This window comes from Bombina bombina, chromosome 12 (assembly GCF_027579735.1).
Source record: "Bombina bombina isolate aBomBom1 chromosome 12, aBomBom1.pri, whole genome shotgun sequence".
NCBI lineage: Eukaryota > Metazoa > Chordata > Amphibia > Anura > Bombinatoridae > Bombina > Bombina bombina.
Window position 1 is genome coordinate 111,642,439 of NC_069510.1, and position 14,795 is coordinate 111,657,233.

The 14,795-nt window shown below is 38.8% G+C and overlaps 1 protein-coding gene across 1 annotated transcript in view; it reads left to right on the top strand.

Annotated features, from left to right (window-relative positions):
* Positions 1-14,795, top strand: part of MAPKAP1 (MAPK associated protein 1) — a 451,857-nt gene that overhangs the window by 219,333 nt on the left and 217,729 nt on the right. The gene's annotated exons all lie outside the window — the stretch shown is intronic.

The window sequence follows — 14,795 nt, forward strand, 5'->3', positions numbered from 1 at the left end:
CACGCTAAACAGAAGTGCACAATACAGTTTGTGAAGAAGACAACTATATCACTGATCTGTGACCTGCTTCTGTCACACTGTGGAAGAATACTTAAAGGGATAGTAAACACCAAACATTTTATTGTTTAAAAATAAAGATAATCTCTTTATTTACCATTCCCCAGTTTTTACCTCTTCAATTACCTTGTATCTAAGCTTCTGCTGACTGCCTCCATATCTCAGATCTTTTTACAGACTTGCATTACAGGTAATTAGTGCTGACTCTTAAATAACCTCACGTGCATGAGCACAGTGTTATCTATGTGAAACACACGAACTAGCGCTCTCTAGCTGTGAAAAAAAAAAGTCAAATGCATTTAAATGAGAGGCGGCCTTCAAGGGTTTAGAAATTAGCATATGAGACTACCTAGGTTTAGCTTTCAGCTAAGAATAACAAGAGAACAAAGCAAATTTGATAATAAAAGGAAATTATAAAGTTGATGAAAATTGCCTGCCCTCTCTGAATCATGAAAGTTTAATTTGGACTTTACTATCCCTTTAAACTCCAAGATGGCATTGCCCAATGTGAAGATGCAAACCTTCACTAACCAGTTCTTTTAATGGTTAAAATAAGAGAACAGCTTTAAAGTGAGCTGCAGGCACAAGGTGAGTAGTAACCGTGCTACTGTAGTTGCACACAGCAGTTTGTCTGTTTAAGCTCCGCAGGGGCGTTAACCAAATAACTAAAGTCCTTCTTAGGAACCGCAAGCTTTGGAGACATTCCCAGGAATGGGCAGTTTATGCTGCTACTGATTGGTAAATTGGCTGTGGCCTACTCTGGGCCTACAATGCTTGCGGTTCTTGTGCAATATTTTTTTTATTAACCCTTTATACGGATACCTAGGGGCAGTAATAAAAAACCCCATTATCTGATGATTTAGAGCAGGTAATTTTTTATCATTCGAATGTCCCTTTAAAGATTCTGGATTTATTACTATACTATGCCATAATTTATCATTATTTGTTTATTAAAATTCAGAGATATTAAAATATTCTATAATAAACTAAGCCACAAGAAATGATTTAGAGAAGATATGTCCATTAGTTTACAGATTAATGTTCCATTTTCAGAGGAATTATCTGAATAACAATTTTTTTCATTATTATTAATATCATTTATTTGTATAGCGCCACAAAATTCCGTAGCGCTAGGTACAAAGATAGGTGTATGCAATGAGAAGGATTTGTGATAAAATACAAAACAAATCTAGTACAGGTAATGTAAAAAAGCAAAAATAAACCAAAATGTGTATTTTTTTTAAAATTGATTATCCATTTACTAAATAAATAAATTAATGGGATGGTAAACTCTCGCCTTTATAAAATTAGATCCAGAATGTTAGTGATATTTTAGATGGCGTTTAATTCATCAGTTGTAAGGAAGTTGTGCTATAACTTACTTTTTAATATAGATATGAATTTCAAATACCCCGCGCTCCGCCGCCCACTTCAAAAGTACATTTTTCTTTGTGCGAACGGTTTGTACTCCAATCAGCGCTCTAGCTACAACAAAAGTGCCATATGGGGAGAGCGCCGATTGGACAACAATTCAAACCTTTAGCTCACAAAAAAATTGACTTTTGAAGTTGGTTGCAGAGCTTGGTGTATTTGAATTTGATAACTATATCAAAAAGTAAGTTATTGTGCATCTTCATTACAACTGATAAATGAAACTCCATCTTAAATATCACTAACCTTCCAGATCTGATTTTAAAAAAGGGAGAGTTTACTTTCACTTTAACCAATAATGAATTAATTTAGTTTAAAATGCCATTTGCTCTTCATTTGCCAATGAAACTACTGAACAAAAAAAAATAATTGTATTTTTTGTCCAAAAATGAAAGATCAGTCTGTAAATGAGTGGCAGGGCTAACTTATAGCTAAATATTACTGCTTTTTGTTCAAACTGATCTTTTTTTTTTATTTAGATACTAGGGGCATGGTTAGACTGGAATATAGTTGTATATTTATTTATTTATAAAATATTTTACCAGGAAGGATACATTGAGATTTCTCTCGTTTTCAAGTATGTCCTGGGTCCACAAAATATTGCATTGATACAATAGGGTACAATAAAATTCAAAAACAATAATAATACACAAAATATGCAAAAATTTAACATAGAACAGGTAGGAAATATATAATCAACCATGACAGGTGCATTCTGTTTTGAGATGTATAGATATATAGGCTTGGGGAAGGTTTTAAAGTGTGCGGGAGGTCGTTCCATAATTGAGGCGCTCTGTAGGAAAAGGAGGATCGAGCTGCTTTCTTTTTGTATTGAGGCAAGCGAAATAATGTGCTGGTACTGGATTGGAGGTTATAGGAGGTGGGAATAGCCGGGAAGAGCATTTTGCTCAGGTAGGGTGGGAGCTCTCCAGAAAGGCTCTTAAACACAAGGCAGGAAAGATGGAGGGTGCGTCGGGATTCCAGTGTTTAGTTCTTTTATAAGAAGAAGCTGTTAAGATTTGTAAATCTTGTTATTATTTAGTTTTGGCAACAGTTTTGCTTCAACGGCAATACCAGGTATATTGTTTTCTCAGTTACTTGCAGTTTGTGTTGGATCCAATATGTGTGTCGTACAACGAAAAATATTGGAACACTTATGCAACATTGAGGACCCTCTGTTTACCACAACTTTATCTAAACATTTCAGTATATGTGGAATTGAAAATTTTCAATTTCTTTAACATGTATTAAGACCGGGGTGGGGATAGAGATTAAATTTTGGATAAATGCGAGGTATTTTGAATTTTCACATTGCATACACATCAATACAATGGTTTCAATATAACATTGGATGTAATAATATTTTCTTCATTAACGGAAAGAGTCCACAGCTGCATTTATTACTTTTGGGAAATTCAGAACCTTGCCACCAGGAGGAGGCAAAGACACCCCAGCCAAAGGCTTAAATACCTCCCACATCCCCCAGTCATTCTTTGCCTTTCTCAGGAGGTTTGCAGAGAAGTGTCAGAAGTTTTCGATAGTCTCTTATGGAGGGTAGTACTCTTCGGAATGGGACTGGAGTTTTAAGTAGTCCTGTCAGCCTCTCAGTGAGAGCATGGAAGAAAGTCCGTAGATGCAGTCCGTAGATGCAGGGATAGTCTTCCTGCGAAACCATCTCGACTCAGATTAACAGCTCCACAAGCTATCAGCGTTGACAAGTTTCGCTGCCTGCTTTCTTCTCTCAAGCGACGCTACTATCTGTCACACACTTGAAGGGCCGTGTTCCTGTTCCACGGTGCATATTCCGGTAAGATTGTTTAATTTTATTTCATCATGGATGTTTGGTAATAAATACAACAGTTATCCGAGGGGCTATAGCCTTGTGGAACTATCTTAACTACAGGGTCTCAGTGAGGCTCCTTTTGTATCTTGGAATCGAGGGTTAATGTCTGCTAAGGGGGATTATTGAACAGGGAGGTTTTTAATCATGTTTGTTATATGATTCTGTCTGCTAATGTGTAGTGTTACTAGGGCTCATGGTTATTTCGGAACATAAAGGTCTATTGTAAGTGATGCGGCCTTTACGGTCGGGCGCGCTTTTTCATGGACTGCATGGAACACCTTGTGACCGGCGTGGTCATGTTTTGGGCTCTCCATTTCCACATTCCTGACCGTGTGGCGAAGGAAGAAATTCTGTTTAGCTGGTGTCTGGTTCATAGGAGGTGGTGAGTTCCCCAGCCATTGGGGGTGTAAGGTTCTGTTTACATTTTTATTATTGGTCCAGTTTTTATCAATATCCCAGTTATGGAGGATTCTGATGTTTTGGAGACGGATGTCCCTGATTCTAATTCTACTTCTTGTGAAGAATATGAATTGGCCCAGGTGATACAGGTCCATCAGTTATTTTCCGAATGCCGTTTTAGAGTGCTCCGTTCCTCGGGATCTAGCATTCTGAGAGGATTTCATGGTCCATGGTTTGTCTAGGGGCATGGAGGCTCGTGTTTGGTCCTCATTAACCTTTCAATCTAGTGGCTGGGACTCCGTTGAGATCCACTACGAAATTCTCTGTGGGTTCTGACTCGGGATCCAGAGTGTTCCTTCACGTTGTGGGTTAGAAGTTCAAGGTTTTTAGGTCCTTCATGCAGCCAGTTCCTGGTGGTTTTGCCTGTCAAGGTTCTTTGGGATTGTCCTTTTGGGACTTATTCCCTCTGGAAATCTTTTCCTGCGGGTCGAGACTGTTGGGACTTCGTCTGGTTTTTCTTGACGGTAGTTGAGGCCCAGGAGTTCGTAGTTCCATATTAGATGATCAGTTGTCTTTTGCTTCCCTGTTTTCGTTTTGGGGATGTTCTGCCTGTATCGGGATGCTCTGCATTTTTCTTCTTTGGGGTGGTCCTCTGAAAGGTTAATAACTAAGATTATGGAGACTACTTGTTGTTCCCTTAGCTTGGACTTTGTGAAGGTAGTCCTTGGGGCCTTTTGTGTTCTAGAGTGACTATGACCTAGCACCTTGTTGGTGGGGAGTTAGCCTCCTGCTAGGGGCATTCTCTTCCTCTTGGTCTGGGTTTTTTATGAATGAGTTTGTTTTGTTTTGCCGGCCTAACTCGGATATCATCCCCTGTGATGTCTGAATCCTCAGACGGAGTAATCTTGTGCTCACTGGAGGGATTGTTCATTTCCGATGGCTCTAGGTTCCAGTTCTAGGGTCCTTATGTTGGATCTTTATGGAATTATGATCCTGTAGTCTGGTTCAGGACGACCCAGTTTCCATTGGGGACTGATTTGTCATGAGTGTGCTCCGTTTTTTATGGGGAGTTCTTTTCTGATTGTGTCATCAGTGGTAATCTGGATGATTCTCATTCAGTCTTTGACTGATTAGCCTAAGGTTTTCATGTCCTTGAGGGCATGCAGGCTGTTTCTTATGGGCCCTCCCTTTCAGGGGGGAGATTGTCTCCTTCAGCAGTGGGATTTCCTCTCTCTGGAGATGGCCAGTGCTAGTGGTCTAGTAGATGGCTTAAACCACCTAGCCACTAGAGCATTGCTTTCCAAACTTTTCATGCTGGTGACACACTTTTCAGACCTACGTCATATCGCGACACAGTTATTTGGTTGTACCAGCAAACAGGAGGTTAAAGTAACTTGTTTTAAGAGATACGGACACATACATAAATAATATAATAACTAAATGTATTTACAAGTAACAGTATGTATGTGCAAGAATTAAAAAAAAAGTTTAACATCACCAATAGCTACCTACTATTTTAATGGGTTGTATGAGGTTGATGGGATGAACACAGTTTCTGAATATTTGGTGGAATATTAGATAAATTAAAGCGGAAATACTGGCGCTGGAAGCAAGGGTAACACAAAAGTATAAGGGTAACCTAATAGGGTCTACCTTTTCAGAATAATCGTGATATGTGGAACATATGTATAAGTATGCAAAAAATAATAATAACCTAATAGATATCTAAAAAATATCTAAAAATATTTAATAAGTATAAAATTACAATATGTAGTGATGGGATAAGTTAAACACAATCAAGTCATAAAAATCAGTAGGTATATATACTAAAGAGTAATTAATGAGGCCCTTTAAATTAGTTAAAAAAAAACATACAGAAAGGGGAGAGATTAACCACAAATCTATACACTGTTACCAGAATTCTAGTAGAATACGGTAAAATATACTTAAAGTATAAAATCTAAATAGCGTGATATAAATACTAAAACAGTAGAAATAAAAAAGATAGAAATAAAAACAGAGAAAACAACTTGACGTCCAGCGTTAAAACCTACGTGCCTAAAATCTGAGGGGTCAAAACTGCAGTACCCTGAAAGTGCACTATTATAAAAGAAATCACTTGTTTAATAGATGATCTTACTGGGTAGCATTGGATCAAACTAGTGGGCGAGTGAGGTACCTTGCGCTATTCTGTGAATCACAGATTAGATATTATTTGTCCTGTATGTGGGTGGTATTCTGAAAGTGGGCGTGTGCTCTTAGCGTAATCCGCTAACATCACCCTTTTTCTTCTAAAAATGTCCAGCTGATTTCAGGAGGAAAAGAATATAGACGATCTCCGGAATATTAGCAATCCTTTAAATGAACTATAGCTGTAACTTGAAGGAACTCTTACTCCATGGTGCTCTGTGCAGGTGGTAGATCATCTGGTGGTTATTCAGTTCGTAGAATGGTGCGCTCCCTCAGAAGGCTGTATTCAAATTCACAAACCTTGGGAGTAGTAAGCCAGGCGGCTGTTGTTGTCTTGTGGGCTTTTCAACACGATAGCGCTCCTTTAGACGGCTGTATCTAGTTCACAAACCTTAGAGGAGTTCAGTTTAGCAGTAGTTTTTCTTGTAGGAAATGAGACACAATCATCAACGCGTTTCTCCCCTCACTTGGGGCTTTTTTTTTTTAAAAAGCCCCAAGTGAGGGGAGAAACGCACCATTCTACGAACTGAGGGAGCGCACCATTCTACGAACTAAATAACCACCAGATGATCTACCACCTGCACAGAGCACCACGGAGTAAGAGTACCTTCAACTTACAGCTATAGTTCATTTAAAGGATTGCTAATATTCCGGAGATCGTCTATATTCTTTTCCTCCTGAAATCAGCTGGACATTTTTAGAAGAAAAAGAGTGATGTAAGCGGATTACGCTAAGAGCACACGCCCACTTTCAGAATACCACCCACATACAGGACGAATAATATCTAATCTGTGATTCACAGAATAGCGCAAGGTACCTCACTCGCCCACTAGTTTGATCCAATGCTACCCAGTAAGATCATCTATTGAGTGATTTCTTTTATAATAGTGCACTTTCAGGGTACTGCAGTTTTGACCCCTCAGATTTTAGGCACGTAGGTTTTAACGCTGGACGTCCAGTTGTTTTCTCTGTTTTTATTTCTATCTTTTTTATTTCTACTGTTTTAGTATTTATATCACGCTATTTAGATTTTATACTTATTTAAGTATATTTTACCGTATTCTACTAGAATTTTGGTAACAGTGTATATATATATATATATATATATATATATATATATATATATATATATATATATATATATATATATATATAGATTTGTGGTTAATCTGTCCCCTTTCTGTATGTTTTTTTTTCGAACTAATTTAAAGGGCCTCATTAATTACTCTTTAGTATATATACCTACTGATTTTTATGACTTGATTGTGTTTAACTTATCCCATCACTACATATTGTAATTTTATACTTATTAAATATTTTTAGATATTTTTTAGATATCTATTAGGTTATTATTATTTTTTGCATACTTATACATATGTTCCACATATCAAGATTATTCTGAAAAGGTAGACCCTATTAGGTTACCCTTATACTTTTGTGTTACCCTTGCTTCCAGCGCCAGTATTTCCGCTAAAATTATCTTACTATCCTCTTCAGGGTTCTTAGAGAGAGACCCTTTTATACTTGACAATAGGGTTGATATAAGCGCCAATTCCCACCAATCCTCCTGGAATATTAGATAAAGACATTCGCATTTCATCATCAAGCATTTTTAAGCTTCCACTTCCTATCCATATATCAAGAGCAGGAGCAGCAATGCACTACTGGGAGCTAGCTGCAAAAAAAAAATTTGACTTCTGACTTCAGCTCAGCGTTTATGCTGCCGCCCTCTGCGAGTCCGATTGACTACTGACCGCGCTGCAAACACTCTGCTGTCCCACTCACTGACTACACATGCAGTCACGAGCCGATTGAGGAGATTGCATGTGCAGTCAGGAGCCAATGTGCCACCAATGGGAAAAGTTTCAGTTCCCGCTGAGCTGCAAAAATAGTTTAAGATGAACTGTGACCCACTAGGTATCAATCACGTGTCAACCACGTGATATGCATAGCAGGCAGGCGGAAAGTTGGAAACTAAAAATAAAATGTAAAAAAAAAAAATTTAAAAAAATTTGTGCTGAAGCTGGGACACACCTACACACTGCTGCCGACACACTAATGTGTCACGACACACAGTTTGGAAAGCTCTGCACTAGAGGGAGTTTGAATCCAGCTGCTGATGATTTTTCCCTATCTCTGCTTGGCTATTTATGGATTATGGTTATGCCTTGGGGCAGGAGGAGTTGTGTACTCGGGTCCCTCTTCAACTCTTGTAAAAGCACTTGTTTTCAGAACGGGTGCTTTTTTTTTTAGTAGGCTGCAATCTGCTGCTTTGTGGCTATTTGAACAGCTGTTGGAAAGTAGACTACTTGGGGGGTAGTTATCAACGTGTCAACTTTCCTGCCTTCGCCGGCCCAATGCGCCCGCCTAAGCTCGCCTCACATCGCCGCCGCGGACCTGAAAAAATTTGCCTAAGTTATCAAGTAAAGCTGTCAAAAAGCCGCGGGGCGATGAGCAGCGGACTGTGAGAGTTATCACTCATCCGATCTCGCTGCTCTTCGGCTGTTTGACAGCTTTCTTGCTAGCCTGTCACTAAGCACTCACACTAAACTACACTGTTCTACCCCCTATACCGGCGCCCCCGGAGCCCCCCGCAACTAAATAAAGTTACTAACCCCTAAACCGCCTCTCCTAGACCCCGCCGCAAGTCTTATAAATGTATTAACCCCTAAACCGCCGCTCCCGGACACCGCTGCCACCTACATTATACCTAGTAACCCCTATCCTGCCCCCCCTATACCGTCGCCCTCTATAATAAAGTTATTAACCCCTATCCTGCTGATCCCGCAACGCGCCGCAAATAAATAGTTTAACCCCTAAACCGCCGCTCCCTGAACCCGCCGCAACCTATATTAAATTTATTAACCCCAATCCTGCCCCCCCTACACCGTCGCCACCTATAATAAATTTATTAACCCCTATCCTGCCCCCCACTACACCGCCGCCACTGTAATAAAATTATTAACCCCTAAACCTAAGTCTAACACTAACCCTAACACCCCCCTAACTTAAATATTAATTAAATAAATCTAAATCATATTTCTATTATTAACTAAGTTAATCCTATTTAAAACTAAATACTTACCTATAAAATAAACCCTAATATAGCTACAATATAAATAATAATTATATTGTAGCTATCTTGGGATTTATTTTTATTTTACAGGTACCTTTCAATTTATTTTAACTAGGTACAATAGCTATTAAATAGTTATTAACTATTTAATAGCTTACCTAGCTAAAATAAAGAGAAATTAACCTGTAAACTAAAAACTAACCTAAGTTACAATTACACCTAACACTACACTATACTTTAATAAATTATTCCTATTTAAAACTAAATACTTACCTGTAAAATAAACCCTAAGATAGCTACAATATAATTAATAATTACATTGTAGATATCTTAGGATTTATATTTATTTTACAGGTAACTTTGTATTTATTTTAGCTAGTTAGAATAGTTATTAAATAGTTATTAACTATTTAATAACTACCTAGCTAAAATAAATACAAAATTACCTGTAAAATAAATCCTAACCTAAGTTACAATTAAACCTAACACTACACTATCATTAAATAAATTAAATAAATTAACTACAAATAACTACAATTAAATACAATTACATAAACTAACTAAAGTACAAAAAATAAAAAAAGCTAAGTTATAAAAAAAATAAGTTACAAACATTTAAAAAAATATTACAACAATTTTAAGATACTTACACCTAATCTAAGCCCCCTAATAAAATAACAAACCCCCCCAAAATAAAAAAATGCCCTACCCTATTCTACATTAAAAAAGTTCAAAGCTCTTTTACCTTACCAGCCCCAAAGAATTCAGCTCTTTTGCCTGTAAAAGAAAAATACAACCCCCCCCCAAATTAAAACCCACCACCCACATACCCCTAATCTAACCCAAACCCCCCTTAAAATAACCTAACACTAATCCCCTGAAGATCATCCTACCTTTAGTCATCTTCACTCAGCCGAGCCACCGATGGAACTGAAGAGGAGACCCGGACCGGCAGAAGTGATCATCCAAGGGGCGCTGAAGAAATCTTCCATCCGATGAAGTGATCCTCCAAGCGGCGCTGAAGAAATCTTCCATCCTGGCGATGTCATCTTCCAAGAGGCGCTGAAGAAGTCTTCTATCCGGGCGAGGTCATCTTCGAAGCCGGGTCTTGAATCTTCATCCCGCCGACACGGAACATCCTTATTTCCTGAAGGACTAACGACGAATGAAGGCTCCTTTAAGGGACCTCATCCAAGATGGCGTGCCTTCAATTCCGATTGGCTGATAGGATTCTATCAGCCAATCGGAATTAAGGTAGGAAAAATCTGATTGGCTGATTGAATCAGCCAATCAGATTCAAGTTCAATCCGATTGGCTGATCTAGTCAGCCAATCAGATTGAGCTCGCATTCTATTGGCTGATCGGAACAGCCAATAGAATGCGAGCTCAATCTGATTGGCTGACTGGATCAGCCAATCGGATTGAACTTGAATCTGATTGGCTGATTCAATCAGCCAATCAGATTTTTCCTACCTTAATTTCGATTGGCTGATAGAATCCTATCAGCCAATCGGAATTGAAGGGACGCCATCTTGGATGACGTCCCTTAAAGGAGCCTTCATTCGTCGGTAGTCCGTCGGGAAAGAAGGATGTTCCGCAACGGCGGGATGAAGATTCAAGACCCGGCTTCGAAGATGACCTCGCCCGGATAGAAGACTTCTTCAGCGCCTCTTGGAAGATGACATCGCCCGGATGGAAGATTTCTTCAGCGCCGCTTGGAGGATCACTTCATCGGATAGAAGATTTCTTCAGCGCCCCTTGGATGATCACTTCTGCCGGTCCGGGTCTCCTCTTCAGTTCCATCGGTGGCTCGGCTGAGTGAAGACGACTAAAGGTAGGATGATCTTCAGGGGATTAGTGTTAGGTTATTTTAAGGGGGGTTTGGGTTAGATTAGGGGTATGTGGGTGGTGGGTTTTAATTTGGGGGGGGGGGTTGTATTTTTCTTTTACAGGCAAAAGAGCTGAATTCTTTGGGGCATGCCCCCACAAAAGGCCCTTTTAAGGGCTGGTAAGGTAAAAGAGCTTTGAACTTTTTTAATGTTGAATAGGGTAGGGCATTTTTTTATTTTGGGGGGGGTTTGTTATTTTATTAGGGGGCTTAGATTAGGTGTAAGTAGGTTAAAATTGTTGTAATATTTTTTTAAATGTTTGTAACTTATTTTTTTTATTTTTTGTAACTTAGCTTTTTTTATTTTTTGTACTTTAGTTAGTTTATGTAATTGTATTTAATTGTAGTTATTTGTAGTTAATTTATTTAATTTATTTAATGATAGTGTAGTGTTAGGTTTAATTGTAACTTAGGTTAGGATTTATTTTACAGGTAATTTTGTATTTATTTTAGCTAGGTAGTTATTAAATAGTTAATAACTATTTAATAACTATTCTAACTAGCTAAAATAAATACAAAGTTACCTGTAAAATAAATATAAATCCTAAGATATCTACAATGTAATTATTAATTATATTGTAGCTATCTTAGGGTTTATTTTACAGGTAAGTATTTAGTTTTAAATAGGAATAATTTATTAAAGTATAGTGTAGTGTTAGGTGTAATTGTAACTTAGGTTAGTTTTTAGTTTACAGGTACATTTCTCTTTATTTTAGCTAAGTAAGCTATTAAATAGTTAATAACTATTTAATAGCTATTCTACCTAGTTAGAATAAATTGAAAGGTACCTGTAAAATAAAAATAAATCCTAAGATAGCTACAATATAATTATTATTTATATTGTAGCTATATTAGGGTTTATTTTAAAGGTAAGTATTTAGTTTTAAATAGGATTAATTTAGTTCATAATAGAAATATGATTTAGATTTATTTAATTAATATTTAAGTTAGGGGGTTGTTAGGGTTAGTGTTAGACTTAGGTTTAGGGGTTAATAATTTTATTATAGTGGCGGCGGTGTAGTGGGGGGCAGGATAGGGGTTAATAAATTTATTATAGGTGGCGACGGTGTAGGGGGGGCAGATTAGGGGTTAATAAATTTAAAATAGGTTGCGGCAGGGTCAGGGAGCGGCGGTTTAGGGGTTAATATGTATAGAGTAGCTTGCGGTGGGCTCCGTGAGTGGCGGTTTAGGGGTTAATCATTTTATTTAGTTGCGGCAGTGTAGGGGGGGGACAGATTAGGGGTGTTTAGACTCGGGGTACATGTTAGGGTGTTAGGTGTAGACAGCTCCCATAGGAATCAATGGGATGTCTGGCAACAGCGAACTTGTACTTTCGCTATGGTCAGACTCCCATTGATTCCTATGGGATCCGCCGCCTCCAGGGTGGCGGTTTGAAAACCAGGTACGCTGGGCCGTAAAAGTGCCGAGCGTACCTGCTAGTTTTTTGATAACTAGCAAAAGTAGTCAGATTGTGTGTGGAACATCTGGAGTGACGTAAGAATTGATCTGTGTCGGACTGAGTCCGGCGGATCGAAGTTTACGTCACAAAATTCTACTTTTGCCGGTCTCTAGCCTTTGATAACTAAGGCGAATCAGTCTCGCCACAAATACGCTGCGGAATTCCACGTATTTGAGGTTGACGGCTTGATAAATACCCCCCCTTGTGTCAAGACTTTCGAGGACAGTTGTGCCAGGTCCTTTTTTCGGATCTATTTGCATTTTTCCATACCCTGTAGGTTATCTTAGCTGCCTACCAAGCGGGGGGTTTGCAGTTTGAAATCAGCTGCAGTGATTCGCTCCTTGAAGGTGTGCTAGCACACCTGAGCTCTGTGGGAGAATTGTCTGTGGCTCAACATATAAACAAAGAGAGTAGTAATGCACAGAGCCATGGGTTAAGATCCCTGCACAGCCCTGTAGCATTTTTTTCCATTCCCTACAGGGTTTGGTGTTGGGGTTGTTTTGTTACCCCTGTCTATCAGACATGCCCGTCACTTGGGCTAGTCGGGCGTTGGAGCAGGTTTTGAGATCTGTTGCTCTGCAATTTTTGTCCTCGATTCTTCAAGGTTCGATGAGCCTTCCTTGAGGGGCTCTGTTTCTTTTCCACGTTCTGGATTTTGTAGAAAGGACTGGCTGTGTCTGCTGGTTGGCTGGATGCCTAGCAAGCTGTTGATTAGGATTGTCCCTAACTTTATCTGTTTCCATTTGCTTGTCTAGTCCTCAGGGGTTGCCGTCAGGGTATTCCCTTTCTGAGTTGCTGCGCAGGATTTGGATATTCTGAACAGTCCCTAATGGTTTATGGGGCTTCAGTCTTCCGTTACCTTCTAGGGTTTTGGTTAGGGAAGATTTCTTCTCTTTTTAAATCTCGGGGTCTTGATCCCATTGATATTTGAGCAATTAGGGTTGGGAGCTGCCCTCTTTGTTCTGCGAGACCGGTGGGGTCTCAGTTGGCTTGGCCTCGAGGTTTCTCGACCTGCGTTCCTTGAGGTTTGTTTGGGACCTATTTAGGGTTTTTGTTGTACCCTATGTAAGTTTTCTGGAATCCTCTATGGCTTCTTCGTGTCTTTCTCATTTTAGGAGCTTATGGCTCTTTGATCCCTTTCTTTAGTAAGGCGGGTTGTTGTTTGGACACCGACTGGCTGTTGATGGTGTCTCTTGGAGACTGTTAGCTCAGTCGAGTCTAGTTCCTGCGGTCTCTAGCAAGGCTTATGGTCTGTTTGTGGATCTGTGTCCTTGAGCTTTTTCCTTTTTCAAAATTTTTCTAGATTTTCCTCGGCTTCGGACGAAACTGGGGTTTCTGGTGTAAGGGTTTTAGGCTTGGTGCCCTCAGAATGGGCCGCATTTTGTACCCTCCCATTTTAGCATTCAGTGTCCTCTATAGCTTGGGTATTGTTTTCCCAAAAGTAATGAAAACAGCTGTGGACTCTTTCCGTTAATGAAGAAAAACATAAATTATGCTTACCTGATAATTACCTTTTCTTCAGACGGAAAGAGTCCACAGCTCCACGCCCGTAATTTTTTAGAGGGTGTCGATTATTTTTATTCTTCTGGCACCTTTTTCACCCTATGCTTCTTCCACTGTTCCTTGTTCCTCGGCAGAATGACTGGGGTATGTGGGATGTGGGAGAGGTATTTAAGCCTTTGGCTGGGGTTTCTTTGCCGCCTCCTAGTGGCCAGGTTCTGAATTTCCCAAAAGTAATGAATGCAGCTGTGGACTCTTTCCGTCTGAAGAAAAGGAAATAATCAGGTAAGCATAATTTATGTTTTTGTGACATCTGAATTAATGTGATTTGTTAAAGTACCAGCAAATACAGTAGATGTACGTAATCAACAAATGCACTATAAAAAACACTGAACTTCAAATTATTAGTAGATTTTCCCCCCACAAACTTTAGTTATATCTATTTCCACTCCCCCGATATCATGTGACAGCCATCAGCCAATCACAAATGCATATATGTATATTATATGAATTCCTGCACATGCTCAGTAGTAGCTGGTGCCTCCGTGTAAATATATAAGACTGTGCATATTTTGTTAATGGAAGTAAATTGGAAAGTTGTTTAAAATTGTACGCTGTATCTGAATCATGACAGTTTAATTTTGACTTGAGTGTCCCTTTAATAAGATTTATGATGACGTATTTTTTTGGCGTATACATTATGCAGGATTATTAATAAAATGAAGATAACATTTTTGTGTTGTTTTGATCTCAGATAGATTTGTTAAGTCTGACACTATTTAATTAGTAAAACTATCAATTGTAATTAGTTGTTAGACTTAGTTGCCATCACATTGTTGACAAAACCAGATGGGGAAATGTGTATGACGTGGTTTGAAAAGTATCTTTGTATTTGTGCCAGATAATGTATAAAGAATGATGTTTACTGGTATTTTTTTTATCGGAAGTGTAT